Source organism: Geotrypetes seraphini, chromosome 4, assembly GCF_902459505.1.
Source record: "Geotrypetes seraphini chromosome 4, aGeoSer1.1, whole genome shotgun sequence".
NCBI lineage: Eukaryota > Metazoa > Chordata > Amphibia > Gymnophiona > Dermophiidae > Geotrypetes > Geotrypetes seraphini.
This window is the reverse complement of record NC_047087.1, coordinates 86,774,642-86,793,121: the sequence shown is the minus strand read 5'-3', so window position 1 is coordinate 86,793,121 and position 18,480 is coordinate 86,774,642. Positions and strand designations below refer to the sequence as shown.

At 38.6% G+C, this 18,480-nt stretch overlaps 1 long non-coding RNA gene across 7 annotated transcripts in view; it reads right to left on the bottom strand.

Moving 5' to 3' along the window:
• LOC117359550 overlaps window positions 1-18,480 on the bottom strand; it is a 449,501-nt gene that overhangs the window by 392,611 nt on the left and 38,410 nt on the right. For all 7 annotated transcript variants that reach the window (XR_004539260.1, XR_004539261.1, XR_004539263.1 and 4 more), the window contains exon 2: window positions 3,766-3,832. This is a non-coding gene — a long non-coding RNA (uncharacterized LOC117359550). The remainder of the gene's footprint in view (window positions 1-3,765; window positions 3,833-18,480) is intronic.

Below are 18,480 nucleotides of genomic sequence, written 5' to 3'. Positions count from 1 at the left end.
ATGGACTTTAATGAAATGGGAGAGTACCTGAAGAAAGAGCTGTTAGGCTAGGAGGACATAAGAGAAGTGGAAAGACTGGTCTAAGCTGAAAGGAGCGATAAAAATGGCTATGGACCTTTATGTGAAGAAAATCAATAAAAACAAGAGAAAAAGGAAGCCGATATGGTTTTCCAAACTAGTGACGGAGAAAATAAAGGCAAAAGAGTTGGTGTTCGTGAAATATAAAAAAAACCCAAGAAGAGGAGTGCAGAAAGGACTACAGGGTGAAACTGAAAGAAGCCAAGAGAGTGATACGTCTGGCGAAAGCACAGGCGGAAGAACAAATGGTTAAAAATGTAAAAAAGGGAGATAAAAATTTTTTCAGATATATTAGTGAAAGGAGGAAGATGAAAAATGGAATTGCTAAACTAAAAGATGCTGGGAACCGATATGTGGAGAGTGATGAAGAAAAAGCAAATGTGCTAAACAAATACTTCTGTTCTGTGCTCACAGAAGAAAATCCTGGAGAAGGACAGAGATTGTCTGGCAAAGTTACACGAGAAAATGGAGTAGATTCTGCGCCGTTCATGGAGGAGAGTGTTCACGAGCAACTTGAAAAACTGAAGGTGGACAAAGCGATGGGACCAGACGGGATCCATCCCAGGATACTAAGGGAGCTCAGAGAGGTTCTGCAAGTCCTATTAAAGACTTGTTCAACAAATCTCTGGAGACGGGAGTGATTCCTGGGGATTGGAGGAGAGCGGATGTGGTCCCTATTCATAAAAGTGGTCACAGGGATGAAGCAGGAAATTACAGGCCTGTGAGCCTCACTTAAGTTGTTGGAAAAATAATGGAAGTGTTGCTGAAACAAAGGATAGTGTACTTCCTTGAATCTAATGGGTTACAGGATCCGAGGCAACATGGCTTTACAAAAGGTAAATCGTGCCAAACGAATCCGATTGAATTTTTTGATTGGGTGACCAGAGAGCCGGATCGAGGACATATGCTAGATGTAATTTACTTAGATTTCAGTAAAACCTTTGATACAGTTCCTCCTGTTGAACAAACTTGAAGGGCTGAAGTTAGGACCCAAAGTGGTGAACTGGGTTAGAAACTGGCTGCCGGACAGACGCCAGAGGGTGGTGGTTAATGGAAGTCACTCGGAGGAAGGAAAGGTGAGTAGTGGGGTCCCTTAGGGTTTGGTACTGGGGCCGATCCTGTTCAATATGTTTGTGAGTGACATTGCTGAAGGGTTAGAAAGAAAAGTGTGCCTTTTTGCAGATGATACCAAGATTTGTAACAGAGTAGACACTGAAGAGGGAGTGGAAAATATAAAAAAGGATCTGCAAAAGTTAGAGGAATAGTCTAATGCCTGGCAACTAAAATTCAATGCAAAGAAATGCAGAGTAATGCATTTGGGGATTAATAATCAGAAGGAACCGCATATGCTAGGAGGAGAGAAGCTGATATGCACGGACAGGGAGAGGGACCTTGGGGTGATAGTGTCCAAAGATCTAAAGGCGAAAAAACAGTGTGACAAGGCAGTGGCTGCTGCCAGAAGGATGCTGGGCTGTATAAAAAGAGGCGTAGCCAGTAGAAAAAGAAGGTGTTGATGCCCCTGTAGGTCATTGGTAAGGCCCCACTTGGAGTATTGTGTTCAGTTTTGGAGACCGTATCTGGCGAAGGATGTAAGAAGACTTGAAGTGGTCCAGAGGAGGACGACGAAAATGATAGGAGGCTTGCGCCAGAAGACGTATGAGGAGAGACCAGAAGCCCTGAATATGTATACCCTAGAGAAAAGGAGAGACAGGGGAGATATGATTCAGACGTTCAAATACTTGAAGGGTATTAACGTAGAACATAATCTTTTCCAGAGAAAGGAAAATGGTAAAACTATAGGACATAATTTGAGGTTGAAGGATGGTAGATTCAAAGGCAATGTTAGGAAATTCTACTTTACGGAGAGGGTGGTGGATGCCTGGAATGCGCTCCCGAGAGAGGTGGTGGGGAGTAAAACTGTGACTGAGTTCAAGGAAGAATGGGATGAACACAGAGGATCTAGAATCAGAAAATAATATTAAAAATTGAACTAAGGCCAATACTGGGCAGACTTGCACAGTCTGACTGTATATGGCCATTTGGTGGAGGATGGGTTGGGGGAGGGCTTCGATGGCTGGGAGGGTGTAGATGGGCTGGAATAGGTTTTAACGGAGATTTCGGCAGTAGGAACCCAAGCACAGTACCGGGTAGAGCTTTGGATTCTTGCCCAGAAATAGCTAAGAAGAAAAAATTTAAAAATTTAAATTGAATCAGGTTGGGCAGACTGGATGGACCATTCGGGTCTTTATCTGCCGTCATCTACTATGTTACTATCCTTTAGTATAGCAAGAAGCAAAAGAAAAAGTGATATCAAAAACAACCAAGTCCAAGGAGTCCCAAGGTAATAATAAAACACTTCTGTTAATTAAGGTTATATACAATGACAAGGTCAGTATTTGCAGCCAGAGAAGAACAACTTGACATGACCAATACATTATATCAGTATATAGCATGCAAATGATATAATGATGCAAGTTGCATCTGACTTAAATATGTCTATAAGTACACATATATTTCCCCAAAAATTCTGTACATAGTGCCATAAGCTGCGCATGTAAATTGGTGCACACAGCCAATTTGCATATGTAATTGAATTGTTTAACATGCCAGTTGACACCAACAGTTGGCAATTAATACCTAATAATTGATGATAATTAGAAATTATATGTACAACTTGGTAGGCGGATTCTATAAAGTGGTGTGCATCAGTTCTAGTGCATAAGTCTCAAAAACAGCAACCAAGATGATAAAGAAGATGGAATTCCTCTCGTATGAGGAAAGACTAAAACAGTTAGGACTCTTCAGCTTGGAAAAGAGACAGCTGAGGGGATATATGATTGAAGTCTACAAAATCCTGAGTGGAGTAGAACAGGTACAAGTGGATCGATTTTTTTCATTCCGTCAAAAATTACAAAGACTCGGTGAAGTTACAAGGAAATACTTTTAAAACCAATAGGAGGAAATTTTTTTCACTCAGAGAATAGTTACGCTCTGGAACGTATTGCCAGAGGCTGTGGTAAGAATGGTTAGCATAGCTGGTTTTAAGAAAGGTTTGGACAAGTTCCTGGAGGAAAAGTCCATAGTCTGTTATTGACAAAGACAGGGGGGAAGCCACTGCTTGCCCTGGATTGGTAGCATGGAATATTGCTACACCTTGAGTTTTGGCCAGGTACTAGTGACCTGGCTTGGCCTCCGTGAGAATAGGCTACTGGGCTTGATGGACCATTGGTCTGACCCAGTGAGGCTATTCTTATGTTCTTAAGAGAGCGTGGCCAAGGAAGGAGCATCGGCAGTACTTGGGCATTCCTAAAAGCTAAGCACAATGTTATAGAACACACCTGATCCATGTACAACTTAGGTGCAGGTATTTAGGCCTGGGTTTTTCTGGCCTAAATGGGTGTGCCTAAATGTTAGTAACTTGTATGGCTGCTAAGCATGATTCTGCATATGGCATGTGCCTTTTATAGGCTTGCACTAAGTGCCGTTCTGATCGGCACAAATTTTTAAGCCACCACATAGAGAATTGGGTTGGTCCTTTGTCTATAAAAATGATTCATGAAATTAAAATGAAAACTATGATACGTAAATTCATTGTTATACAGAAGGCCTCACATTTTGAGAAGGGACTGAACACGATATATCAGTTTATACTACAATGAATATAAAAGAATAAAGAAAACCACATACCTGAAGTTGTATATCACAAATCAAGCATTGATGAGCGCAGTCATGATTGCACAGAGGACTGTTGTGCCTGTAAAATTAAAAAAAAAAAATCTTTATGTGATCTCATAGAAATCTAAAGTACTACCGGTATATACAGTAGCTATAAATAAATGCATGTGATCTGAACACAAATAATGCCATGCAATACTATGAAACTAAAAAATAAATAAATCTAATGACAATACTTTTTAGGTTAAAAAGGGAGTAAAAATGATGGCTGAGTTCTGTCAGTTAAAAAAAAAAATGCACTAGAACTGCATCTTTCAAGGGTACATGCAAATAAGCAATATTAAGAATTATATCAACTAAGGACTGCAAACAAAGGGGCAAATGTATGGAAGCATTACTGCATGGCCATAAATGCAAAATAAGAGTTTTTACACCCACAGTAAAAATGGCCTTAATCTATAGAAAGACCCATGTAAGGATATGCTAAGGCCTATTTTTATTGTAGCTTAGTAAAAGGACCTCTAAGTTATCATAAAATGTGCTAACCTTTGGTAATATTAGAATCTGTTAGAAAGAGATTGCCCCAGCAATTTCTTCCTATTCCTTTTAGGTTTCCAGCTCAGTTGGAATTAAGGGCTCCTTTTACAAAGGTGCGCTAGCGGTTTTAGCGCACGCTTAGCGCGCGCTAAAATGCCACGCGTGCTAGCCGCTACCGCCTCCTTTTTCAGCAGGCGGTAATTTTTCTGCTAGCGCGCCTCTTGTGCGTGCGCTAAAATTGCTAGCGCACCTTAGTAAAAGGAGCCCTAAGTTTCTACAAGGTTATAACATCATTAATTCTTCATTCACACGTATCTTGAATTTCCCCCATTATTTCCACCTGCAAACTCAGCCTAGTTGTCACAAGAATCTAAGCCAGTGATTCTCAAATTGGGTTCCTCAAGAAATTAGACTATAGAATCTGTTTGTATAAATCTATATGTTTACATAAATTGAGGATTCCTCAGTGAATGAAAAAATATTTTAGGGGTTCCATCATAGTAAAATGTTTAGGAATCACTGATCTAATCTATCCTGGAATCAAGCAACTGGAATCTGCCACCAAGCAGAGACTGAAGCTCTTTTCAGGGCCAGTAAACACTCCTTCCACAACAGACCCAGTTGTCAGTTAACTTGCGGTGGGAGGGAAGAATGAGAGAGACAGACCCAGAAATCTACAACAGCAAGATTTATTCATATTTTTTAATTGAGATTTAACCAAGATGGTGTACAGCAGTTATCGTTTAACATAAAACTTACAATTTTGTTAACAGCATAATAGTAAAATGACCAAATATAATAAATGCCATCAATATGAAATAACAAAGATTTTTTATATGTAATTAGGTATATGTATTCTGTTTTATATTTGGGCTGTTTTATATTTTGACTATTATATACTGCTTTGGATTGTAAACAAAACTGGAAACTCTATATCATCTTTTTCAATGACGTTATCGTTAGTGAAACCTTGCCTTTTACTGGAATCAACTCACTGAATTTTAAACCATTTGCTCATGTTTATTGTGATATGCCACAAACAGCAACCTGTCCTGGGGTCAGCATTGTCTTTGAAACCAATCCCACTTTATCATCAAACTCAAATTACTTGCCAATACTTCTAGTGTTACTGGGGCGAGTCCATATTGAGAAGTCTGTTTTTCATTAGTATATCCTTTGGTGTCCCCTGTCCCTCCCTTTTATGAAGCCGCGTTAGGATTTTTTGTCGCTGGCCACAGCAGTAAAAGTTCCGATGCTCATAGTAATTCTATAAGCATCGGAGCTTTTACCACTGCAGCTGGTGATAAAAAACCCTCACACAGCTTTGTAAAAATGAGGGGAGGTTATCTTTTATGTATTATGAATTTCTTTATAGGTAAAACCAATATTTATATACTGATATAAGCAGGCAAAAAAGAGGCTTTAGAAAAATGATTCATATTTGGTCTTCCCTTATTTTTACTTGTAGTAAAGGGTAGTGAATTCTAAAGTCCAAATTGACATTGTAATATTATAGATGTAATCAGGAAACAATTTTTAAAAATGCAAAAAGCCATCATCAGTTTTATTTGCTTTGCATGTTTGAAATTGTGTATCTAGTACCCACAGATTTAAACCAGAAAAATGGAGAGGAGAATGGGAGAAATTCACAGAAAAAAAAAAAAAACCCTATACAGTATTCATCTCTGTATACAAAACCTGAAAACAAAAAAAAACCAACATTGTTGGACTTTGGCCAATAGTGGTAAATTTAAGAATCCAGCCTGAGTTCTATAGCACTTTTTCCTGCATCTTTTGGATTAGAATAAATTCCCTGGACAAAAGACATACTATTTTTCAGTTCTGCAAAACAAACTCATAGGCTTGTGCCATTTCATTCTGCCTGAAATGGAAATACAGGCTTGAATTATATTTCCTAATATACCACCTTACATTTTAAAGGACATACAAACCAGTTTACATAGGGATAAAACAAGCTTTTAGAAAGCACAAATGTGCTTCAGTTTATCTTAAACAAAAATAGTGTTTTTAGAACATGTCCAACATACATAGCCACTATTACTAAAATGGATACTCATATTTGAGTGACAGAAACCTAGATGTTTCCTATCACAAAGCTCAGGTTCAATGGAAATAGAAGTTGAGCTCTTTCTAACCAGAATATTACTGGATTCAAATAATTTAAAAAAAAAAAGAAATAGTTCAAGCTGTGTTCTGTTCTAACTGCTTTCAACCAAAATACAGCATTTGTTCCCCTTGTATCTAAATTAAAAAAAAAAATATATTAAAAAAAAGGAAAGGAAGGGAAGGGAAGGAAAAAAAAGCATACATGCTTAGTTTGGAAGTGCTGATATTTTTGTAAAAGCTAAAATCCATTTTTTTAAAAGAAATTAGAACAGCAGGTTTGGAAGCCAATTACTTTCCTGTGCCATCCTTTGCATTTTCTTAGTTAAAGTCTGTGCGCAAGAAAAGACAGTTTTGGTGCAGCTATTCATCATATGTGAAGTGTGAATCAAACGAATGTAATAAAGGAAAGTGCCACATAAGGGACTACTGACCTTTACACACAGCAAATCTAGAGATGAAAAAATATTTGGGAGCCAGCAAAAATAGACAGTTAGATAGACAGACAATTTTACCTAGTGCTTTAGTGCATTTATAAATTTCATCATTCTTATATATATACACCATAACACAAATATGCCTATTTCTTAAGATTATTTTGCATCCACTACTTGCTTCTCCTCCTAACATACTGAAATACATTTTCCTAATAGACATTTTACAATAAGCCGTTCTTGTTCTTATCAAGTGCAAAATAAAGCACCACCAAACATGCATCCTTCTGAAAAGCAGATTCAAGGTTTAAACCTATACCATACCTATAATTTTAATCTAAATATTTCTAACATAACTCTGTTGACTGTACTAATCTCCACTGTGTTCTTAACAGGCATGGGATGTAATCATAAAATGCCTGCTTTACTAAAGAGCAGAACCCTGCAGCAGAAACATCTGTTTAAAAGAGCATTCCTATTAGTAAAGGATGCAATTAACGTTCCACAGCAATCTATCCATTTGTAAACAGAACATTTTGAGGAATATTATCCAGGTGCAACATTTTACTGAAATGTTCTCTGAAATACCAGTGAATGGATTTTTATTAAATGAAGCTCAGTCAGCAAATTCTAAACAATGCAAAATGACTGGCATTAAATACCATTAAAGAAAAAGCAGCGGTGAATTTTCATAACAAATGGGATACTACTTAGAAAAACCAGCAGCAAAGAAAAGTTTTACATATCTACAAATCCATAAAATAATATAAGCTACTGTACACTTATGTGTTTTACTTACTGTTCAACTCTGATCATACTGTCCTGTTTAATAAAAATATAGTGGGTCATTTCTTACCAGAGAGCTATATTTTCACAAATCAAGATTTTACTTTTCTGCTTTGCAATGCTATTCATTTTATGGTTTACACCTGCCACTAAAACTATCACCGATACATTTAAACAAAATTACAAGATATGTCCAAATTATGTGTGGTTTTTTTCTATTAAAGAAAGCACTTAGTTAACAGGGTTCAAATATCTTTTGGTTTACAAAGGAGCACAAAAAGCAGGAAAAATTATATGCACATTTAATATAAACAATGAGTAAAATTCATTAAAATTATATAGCTTAAAAGTTATAGGAAATTAAAGTATATAAATAAAGAAAAGCTAAACGTTTTATATATTCTTTGTTTAGCGGACATAGGAGAAATGCTGATAAATATCTCCCAGCTATTGTAGACAGTGGTGTTAAATGCAGAGAACTGCAGACAAGTTTTTATTTTTTTACAATCTCATCTAGCCAACTGTCCCAGAAAAGTTGAATAAAAAAGCTGCAGCATATATCAGAAAGCAAATCAAGTGAAGATTTATCTGAAAACGCCAAAACAAGCATATGGCATAAAACTGTCCTGGCTAGGCTGAGATCCTCTCTGTCTGTGTATTGAATGGGTAGGCTTTAATTACTGTTGTAAAATGGAGAACACCAAGGCATTTAAGATGTAAATCTTGTAAATCTGTTAACATCTTCACCAGGGAGGACAGAGCTAATCAAACCAGCTGTAAGCAACCTTGGGTATCTTTTGTTCTTCGAAAAATATTTGCCTCTCTCTTTTGTCTCACAAAGGGAGTCTGTTTGTTGCTGTATAGAAACATTTAATTAAGATCACTTCTGGGTTTGGTTGTTTTTTTGGAGACCCCCCTGCGCGGTTATCAAAAGGCATGCAACAAGGTACAGAGAGTGTAGAACAAATGTCCCTCATCTCCAAAACAAGGAAACATGATCCCTCCTGCTGGCCAGGGATGGGTAGGACGTCTGGCTCTCTGGCTGGAAAGGGCTACAAGGAAAGAAATGATTTGCAGAACAGAAGGCACTTTCACAAAGGAGGGGGATGGAATTAGGCATCACTGTCTCTGTTCAACAGCTGGAAGAACTTAGAAGCAACAACTGGCTGAGCAGGTAGGCAACCTAGAAAACATTACAACTAGGTTTACTTTACTTTCCTTAATTAAAACCAAGATTTATTTGGTATAGTAAAAAGCTCTATTGTCAATGTACTTTATCATATATGACTGATAAATCAGAAGCTATTAGAAAGATACAATTCTTAATTTCTCTATTTCTGCCAGGCAGGCTGGCTGGGAGAAAAGCACAATTAAAATCATATGGCCTTTTGAGGATACACCCTTGGGAAGCTTTTCACAGGATAGCAGACAGGTATTCTCATTCTGGTTCACTTCCTCAAGCCCTCAGTAATCTCAGCTGCCAAGGGCTTCTGATTTTATTGGAAGGGGGCATCAAGTCATTGCTGGGGGTGGGGGGTTACACCCTGCTCCAGGTGATAACTGTGGTTCTGGTTTAAAATGGAAGAATCAAGAAATACATTCCTTCTATATGCTACAAGAGACTCAAATGAGTGTGTGCCATTTGCTAGCACTATCTTATGGAATTCTCTCCCAGCAGACCTTATACATGAAACCATCCTAAAGGCATTGAGCAGGATTTTGAACCTCTTCACTAAGTAGATTCAACCATATATTCAGTATAATGGAACTGTGTACCAATTCTATATTGTCATACTGTTGCTGATGGGTTTTGTTTTTTGTTGTTTTGGTTTTTTTTTTTATTTCTTTGTAATTTTATAATACTAGATTTGACACTTATTTCCAATTTATTTTGGACCTCACTGAGACCTGTAATGGCTTGGCCATGTTATAAAAGGTTTATTATTTATTTTATTTACCATATACTTGAATGTAAGTCGACCCAAATATAAACTGAGGTAACCTTTTTCCCCCATATAAAGTTGACTCGAATATAAACCAAAGGGGTGGGTTAATATTCAAGTGCTCTGCCAGGTTCTACACCCAGCAGCCCCTTTCTTCCTGCCAGGCTCTGCACCCTGCCCCCCATCCCTGTACCCTCTCCCTCCTTTCTGATGCCGGACCTGCAGTAAGATCAGCCCAGTGGTGGGCCAGGACAGGAAGAATCCCTTCTGCCTCCTGTCCCGACCGACTGTGACAACCTTTACCTCCCTCCCGCCTCCCCCACATACCTTTCAATTACTTGGTGGTCCAGTAGTGAACTGGGGTAGGAGCAATCTTTCTGTGCTCCTGCCCCATGTAGAGTCACTAGCTGAATGGCTGCCATGAAGTAAGCGGGGGAGGTGGAAGTGAGGTAAAAGTTGTCACAATTGGCTGGGACAGGAGACGGGAGAGATCCCCACTATCCCAGGCCACCGCTGGAACACCAAGTCTTACGGCAGGCCAAGCAAAGGCCTGTAACACTTCCAGGAGGGGCCCAGGTGGGCTCTGGCCTGAATATAAGCAGAGACCCCATTTTTGGGTCCACAAATCTCGGCTTATATTTGAGTATACACAATAATTCATTTTTTTTTCTCCCCATCGAGCTCAGATCAGGTTACAGGTCAACATACATAATATACAGTCAAAACGGGTTACAATTTGATATACTTACAATATGTGTTTATCCTATCTCGACATATGCAGAGGATCTAGTTCCAATATACATTTAATTTTTATTACTCCTAAGGTAATAGGAAGAGATTAGGTGAAGAGGTAAGTTTTTATTGCTTTTCTAAAATTCAGGAGTCCTTCAAGGTATCTGATCTGTGGTGGCAGTTGATTCCAGTAGTTTAGTAAGAAATGGGAGTAGGATATCATCTGGTGTTTTATAGTTGGAGGGCACATTTCCTCCTGGGAGCAGGGTGGTCTATTCAGCACATATGAAGGAAGCTTAGTTGACATGTAGTCTGGCGCCATGTTAGGCAACGATTTATAAGCTAGCATCAAGCCCTTAAAGACGCAACATTTAGCTATGGGTAGCCAGTGGGCCAAAGATAGAACCTGGGAGACAGGGTTGTGGGTATGAAGGTTCTTTAGAAGTCTGATTGCTGCGTTTTGTACATGTTGGAAATGTTGTATATTCTCTGCTGTGAGACCGCTGAACAGCGCATTGCAATAGTCTATGCAGGATAGGATGAAGGCATAGAGAAGTTGGGTGGTCAGATTCTGAGAAGTAGTTCCTTATTTTTCAGAGTTGTCACAGGTAATAAAATGAGGAAGTTTCAAGTTTATTCATGGCTTGATATACCGACCATCACAAGTATCTGGGCAGTTTACAATGTTAAAAATTAAAAAGGTTTAATATTATTTGTGATTTGGGTGGGGTAAAATAAAAAGAGGGTAAACCTATAACTATAACGAATTAAGACTGATTAGAAACGAGAGGTTTGGGGGGATAGGGAAGTTTTAATTACAACGATAAATGACAATAAAAGGAAGGGTAGAGGGAAGGGAAGTAATGAGAGGGAAACAGGGATATCGCTTCTTAAAAGCTTCCCCACCCCCCCAAAGTTATTGGTAGGCATCTTTAAAGAGAAATGTTTTAAGATTAGTTTTAAATTTACTTAAGAAATTTTCATTGTGAAGATGAAATGGCATTGCATTCCAGAGCGAGAGAGCAACTACTGAGAAAATGGAGTTTCTGGTATAGTAAAGGTCCTTGACTGAAGGCACTGTCAATAGATTTTGATTCGTAGATCTAAGGACCCTAGAAGGAGCATGTGGAATAAGATATTTATCTAGAAAGACAGGAAGGTGAGAGGTCTTGATTTTAAAAGTTAGGAGGATGATTTTATATGTAGTTCAATGGGAGACCGGTAACCAGTGTAACTCTCGAAAAAGAGGGGTGACATGATCATATTTTTTGGCTTTGAAAATGAGTTTGATTGCAGTATTTTGAATCAGTTGTAGTCTACATATTTCTTTTTGAGTTATACCATGGTAAAGAGAGTTGCAGTAGTCTTTGTGTGAAATGATTAGAGTGAATTAAAATTTGGATTGAAGAGGGTTCAAGAACAGAAGTTATGGAGCGAATTAGACCAAGTTTGTAGAAGCAATTTTTGGTCACGGAGCTAATTTGATCATGATAAGTAAGATCTTTATCAAGGATAACTCCTAGTAATTTTAATTTGGGTTCTATTTGGAGGGGAATTGTATCAATAGATATTTGTCCGGTTAAAGTGTCTTTATTTTTGTAGGGGAAGAGAATCCCTCATGATTTAGCTACGTTTAATGATAGTCTGTTAATTCAGAGCCAAGAGCTGATTTTATCGAGTTTGAGATTGATTTCTTGGATATCATTGGTATTGGCCAGGTTGAGTGGGTGAAGGAGTTGAATATCATCAGCATAAGCAAATGGAGTGAATCCAATAGATTGCGCTAATGTCAGAAAAGGGGCTAGGAAAATGTTGAATAATAGAGGGGAGAGGATTGAGCCTTGTGGTATGCCGTAGGCTTGGAAGACTGGGGCAGAGAAGGTTCCTTTAGAGTGAACTTGGAAGTTCCTATCAGCAAAGTAAGAAGTGAACCAGAGGAAGAGACCACCTGAGAGATGTGGTTGGAAAGAGACAGGTTGGAGTCAAGGAGTATCCCTAAGCTGTGTACTTGGTCCTTTGCAGTTATGGTAGTTGATTTCCTAGAGTACAGTGGGGCAGGGGTGGGGGTGCAATGCTCTTTGCAGATCCAAAGGAGTTCTATTTTGGAGGCTTTCAGTTGCAATTTGTTGATGGACATCCAGTTTTTGGTTTCCGAGAGGCAGTTCATGAGTTTCGTGGTCTGAGAGTCACAGATTCCTCCCAGTGGTAGATGCAGCTAGATGTCATCAGCAAAGGAGTGAATCTGGATTTGATGTTTGTGGGCTATGTCTAGGATGGATCTAATGTAGAGATTGCATAATAGAGGGGGATAATAGAGCCCTTGGGGAAAACAATATTTGATTGGTTTTGGTTTCGAAATGGTCACATTGAGTAGTACGCTTTGGGATCTATTAGAAAGGAAGTGAACCAGCATAATGCTGTGTTTTGGATGCCAATTTCAGAGAGGCATATAACGAGGAGTGGATGGTCAATGGTGTTGAAGGCTGCACTGAGATCCAGTAGCACCAGGAGGATATTATCTTTATCTATTAGTTTTCAGTAGATGATGTTCAGAAGATGGTTTTAGTACTGTGGAATTTCCTGAATCCCGATTGGAAGATGGATAGGGCTCTTTGTTTGTCGATGAAGGAGTGTAATTGATTGAGCACTGTTTTTTCCAGGATCTTGGAGATGAAAGGTAGGTTGGAGACCGATCTAAAGTTGCTGGACATGCTAGGGTCAAGTGTGCGGGGGTTTTAGTATCTGTCTGATGATTGCTGATTTCCAGTGTGTGAGCACTGAGCCTGACTGTAGAGAGGTACTGATGAGAGGAAGGATGGAGTTTACAAAGGCATTTTTAGCAGCCACTAAAAGATGTGGTAGGCAGGGGTCCAGGATGGAGCCATAAGGATGAATAGAGTCTAGTATCTGACTGAGATCATCATGGGAGACAGTTTCGAAGTGAGTTAGGTTCCCAGCTGTAGGTTTAGGAATCCTATCTGGGTTGGGGGGAGTTGGTGTTGGTAGTGCGGTATAATAGATATGAGACCGTATTTTGTCTACTTTGACAGGTAAGTATTCTGATAGCATTTTATTGTCCAGTTTGGTGCTAAGGCTTTGGCAGTCTCCTTGCGATGTTGTGAATATCTTTGTTAGTTTAAAAATGTTTTTTGATCTATTGGGGATCTTTAGTAGTTTATTGGGAATAGTATATCTTTTTAGCATCCAAGGTATCTTGTTCATATTCTTTATGCAGATTCTTCCAGCTGGTACAAATCTAGGCTTAACAGTAACATTTCCTTTCTTCTTGTCTTAGTTCTCTTTTCTTGGTTCTTAAGTTGTCAGTAAACCAGGGGGAGGAGATTTTACAGAGATAGTATTTGATCTCTTTGATAGATACTAGGTCTTCATAGAGGGCTTGATACTAGGTCTTCATAGAGGGCTTCTACCTGTGTGCCAGTCTATGGCAGCCTCATCAATGGATTTAGAATTGGGTTTTAATGTACCTGCTAGGTTGGAAAAGCCTGTGGAGAGATCCCCTAAGTCAGTGTTTTTCAACCACTGTTCCGCGGCACACTAGTGTGCCGCGAGATGTTGCCTGGTGTGCCGCAGGGCCGCCATCAGGGCAGTACTACCAGTCCTGCATTCAGGGGCCCGGAGCTGACAGGGGGCCCGAGGCAGGGGCGCCAGTAGCTCGCCAAGGCAAAGTGAGTCGATCACCCAGGACTCACTTTGTCTTGGCAATCTAATCCATCGAGCCGATAAGTCTTCTTCTCCCCGACGTCAATTCTGCAGTCGGAGAGGAAGTTCGGGCCAGCCAATCGCTGACTGGCTGGGCGGAACTTCCTCTCCGATTACAGAATTGACGTCAGGGAGAGCATGCGTCGGCGTCGGCTTTGGGGCCTGTTATCCATTGGTGGGTCCTGTTCCCCGATGGCAGCGGCAGTGGCAGTGGCTTGGGGAACGGCAGGGAGAAAGAAAGAAAGGGGGCAGGCAGGGAAACAGAAGGAAAGAAGAGAAACAGAAAAAAGAAAGAAAGGTCAGGGAGAGAGGAAGAAAAAGTTGGGGGAGGGAATGAGGTGTGGAGGAGAGAAAGCATACAGGCTGATAGAAGGGAAGAAAGATTGGATGCACAGTCAGAAGAAGAAAGTGCAACCAGAAATCACCAGACAAGGTAGGAAAAATGATTTTATTTTAAATTTAGCAAAGTGGAGGCAGTATTACCACAGTTTTCAAAGGAATTTGCCCAAATAACTTAATAGTTAACTGGGTAAATTCCCAGAGATGAAAACTTCCCTTCACTTACTATGCACAGTTCTGAATTTATATCTGCTGTCTATATTTTACAATATGGTCACCTTTTACTAAACCGCAATAGTGGTTTTTAGCGCAGGGAGCCTATGAGAGTCAAGAGCAGCGCTGGGCATTCAGCGCAGCTCCCTGCGCTAAAAACTGCTATTGTGGTTTAATAAAAAGGATGGAGGGTATATTTGTCTATTTTTGTATGCTATAAAAACCAAATACAGAGAGAGACTGAGAGCTGTTGACGAAGAGCTACGTGTGTGTCTTTCTTCGATTCCAGCCAGAATATCAGCTTTGTGTTCAGCCAAACAGGCCCAGGTTTCGCACTGAATAAAGTATTTTATAATTTTTCACTATTCTGTTTACTTAATATTTCATAATAAAGTAATTATAAAATACTTTCTTTGTATTTATTTGATTCCTATTCAAGAGAATTACTTTATATATAGTCAATATAGGCACAGAGTTAAATTTTTTAACATTTTCTAATGGTGGTGTGCCTCGTGATTTTTTTCATGAAACAAGTGTGCCTTTGCCCAAAAAAGGTTGAAAAACACTGCCCTAAGTCAATAGCATCACTACATATTATCTTAGATTAGGTTTGCTTCCTGATTGATAGTTGTTTCGTTGTGTAGGTGTGGTTGAAGGTGATCAGACCAGGGTACTGGTTTGATGGAACAGCTGGGAGTTCCTGAGGTGAGTGATGTATCTTTTTGAATAAAGATTCAGTCTAGGATGTGTCCCACAAAGTAAGTTGGTGAGGGGTATGGAGAGGATGCAGTACATAAACTTAAAGTTTAGTTTAGGGGTCTATTTGATGGAAGCCTAGGTCTGATAGTGATATGATGAAGTCTGCTGAGGATCCAATCTCATTTGGGTAGTCTGTGAAGTTAGTCTCCTAGTATGATGATCTGGTTATAGATGATGACCACTTTGCCCAGGAAGGATAGTAATTCATCTAAGATAGCCATTGGAGAGTGGGGTGCTTTGTATATCAGGGTGATGGTAAGATCTCTGTTGTGACTTGCTGAGATGATGAGGCATTCTAGTGTGTTTAGTGTGATGGCATCTCTCTGTCCTAGGTGGAGGTTGGATTTAATGATGGTGGTTACACCTCCTCCTCTAGTGTTGGTGTGTGAGAAAGCTAGCGCTTGGACTAATTTCAAATCTGTATCTGTAATTCAAACAACAGAAGTTATATGTGTTTGCTCAAAAGCATCTGAAACTGCTCCAAGTGTTACTGCAATTGTGAATAAATCATTTATGGAGGAAAATATTACTGATATTTTGAAATGTGCAGTGGTAAGAGCAATTTTAAAAAATGCAAAATTTGATCTGATGGTAGTAGACAATTTTAGACCAATATCATCTTTGTCTTTTCTGAATAAAGTGTTGGAAAAATCAGCATTATTTCAGATTCAAAAATTTTTGAATAAGAAGGGTTTGCTTGATCAATATCCAAGTTTCCAAGTTTATTAGTTTTTAATATCCCAACCATCAAGCAAATGTCTGGCCGGTTAACAAAATTTTAAAAAAGCTAAAAATTTATAATACGAAGTGAACGTAAATGACGTAGACTAGACAAACTAGAAAGTGAGGGTAAAAGGGGAAGGAAGGGAGAAGTTACATAATTTAGATAAGAAGGAGAAAGTGGGGGGGGGGGATAGAACGAGAAGGATAAGGTAGCTTTGTTGAAGCAAATACATACTTGTGGTAAGAAGCAGAAAAAGAGAAATAAAAATAAATAAGAGAAATAAAATATAAAAAAAAAAAAAAAATTTGGTTTCAAATTCAAACATAATAAAGAAACTTTGTTGTCTGTTCTAGATGATATTAGAATCGGTTTTGACTCAAGGGAGGTATTTTTGTTGGTTACATTAGATATTAGCACAGCTTTTGATAAGATTAGCCATCAGTTGTTGTTAAGGAGGTTACAAGCATCTGGTATATCAGGATGAGTGTTAAAATGGTTCATGTCATTTTTACAGGATCATCTTTTCCAAGTAAAATTAGGTGCTACGAGTTCATCTTGGGTGGATCAGTTCAGGTGTACCACAAAGATCTTCACTTTCTACTTTATTGTTTAATATATACATTGCTCCTCTCTATAAAATCTTGAGTTGCCTAGGAGTATATTACAGGTTTTTTGCCAATGATATCCAGTTCTACTTCCAAATTTGAGTCAAATATGGCCACCTTTTCATTTCTTACTTTATGTTTGAATACTATTAAATCCTGGATTTCTGCTAATAAGCTACAGTTGAACCCAGGGAACACACAGATATTATTGCTTTCAGATAGAGTGCATTTTCAATTTCTTGTATCTTTTCATTTGATAATACTGAGATCCCTATTGTAGGTGAAATGAAATACCTTGGAGTGCTTCTAAATTCTGAATTACCTATGAAGCCTTATGTGAAATCAGTTATTCAGAAAGTATTTTTGAAATTGAAGTTGATACGACCTTTGAAGGATTTGCTGAGTTTAGTTAATGTTCAAACAGTAGTACAGGTTTACATATATCTGCTTTTTGATTTGTTGTCATTCATTGTTAGTAGGCTTGTCAAAGAAAGATTTGAGAGCAGTACTGATCACGCAAAATGCTGCTGCTAGGTTTATTTCAGAATGTCCTCGTTATGATCCTTAAACAATTACATTGGTTACCTATTTATTGACATATTAAATTCAAAATCTTGACATTGATCTTTAAGATTCTTCATGAACAGCAACCTCTTTGTTTAGCTGCAACTTTAGAAGTTCATGTTGCAGGACATCCTTTGCGTTCAAGCTGCCAAGAATTACTTGATGTTCCAGATTTCAAGCAAATAAGATTAGAAATGTATAAAGATTTGATCTTTATGGTCGTGAGGCCTCAATTATGGAACACACTTCCAAAATACTTAAGATTGATTGAGTCTTTGAATGATTTTGGAAAATCTTAAAAACATACTTGTTTTCTCAAGCAATTCTGTGATACTAAATTGCTTAGGTTCATTGATATAATTCATTAATTTTATATTTGTGTGATATAAGGATTGATATGTTGTCTGGGTATGTAAGCTGTAAACCGCAGAGAATTGTAGATTTACGGTATATTAATTATTTTTTCATTAACTTAGCGCTTGGAATCCTAGTTGGCAAAGCAAACCCAGAGTGGCTTCATCGTCTTTGAATCAGGTTTCGGTAATTAAGAATTATTGTCTGTAAGAAGATTACTTTGAATGACATCTTTGTTGCTTGTGGATCTTACATTTGCAAGGGAAATTTTGAGGCATTTTGGTGCGAGTGAGGGAGGAGGATGGTAGGGATAGGCCTAAGGTGGTGGGGTCTGTGTGCTAAGGATTTGCTGTAGGGAAGGCGACTACGGTCACCATATCTGCCTGGTCTGTGATGACTGGGATGGGGGAATACATGCTTGCAAGGAAAGTGCGTAGGAGGAAAAAAAGAAACCAATTCTACACATCAAGCAATGCAGAGAGGACTTGTGTGCAGGCATTAACTTGCATAAAAGGCACAGCTACAAGCTGTATTAATATATATACTTTAGGTTGTGAAGTTCAATGAGTGCTTCCTAAGGTTCCCCACTGCTCTGCTGGGATATCAGTGTAGCCAGTCTACTAAAACTGCTGCCCTTCCTACATTCCAATGGCTTGTTTTGTGCGTTTTTCTTTTAGACGTGTTTTTTGTTTCAAAAATGGCCATTTCTCAGATATCTGTGCATTTATCTTTTTGAACCTTTTTTTTTTTTTTTTAAGACATTTCTCTGTTTCAAAAATAGTCATGTTTGCTACTGGATTTTTGTGAGTCTTCCTTAAAACATTCAAATTCGGATTTGGATGTCATATTGAAAATATCCCTCAATATCTCTTGAGGCAAGGTGACCAAAACTA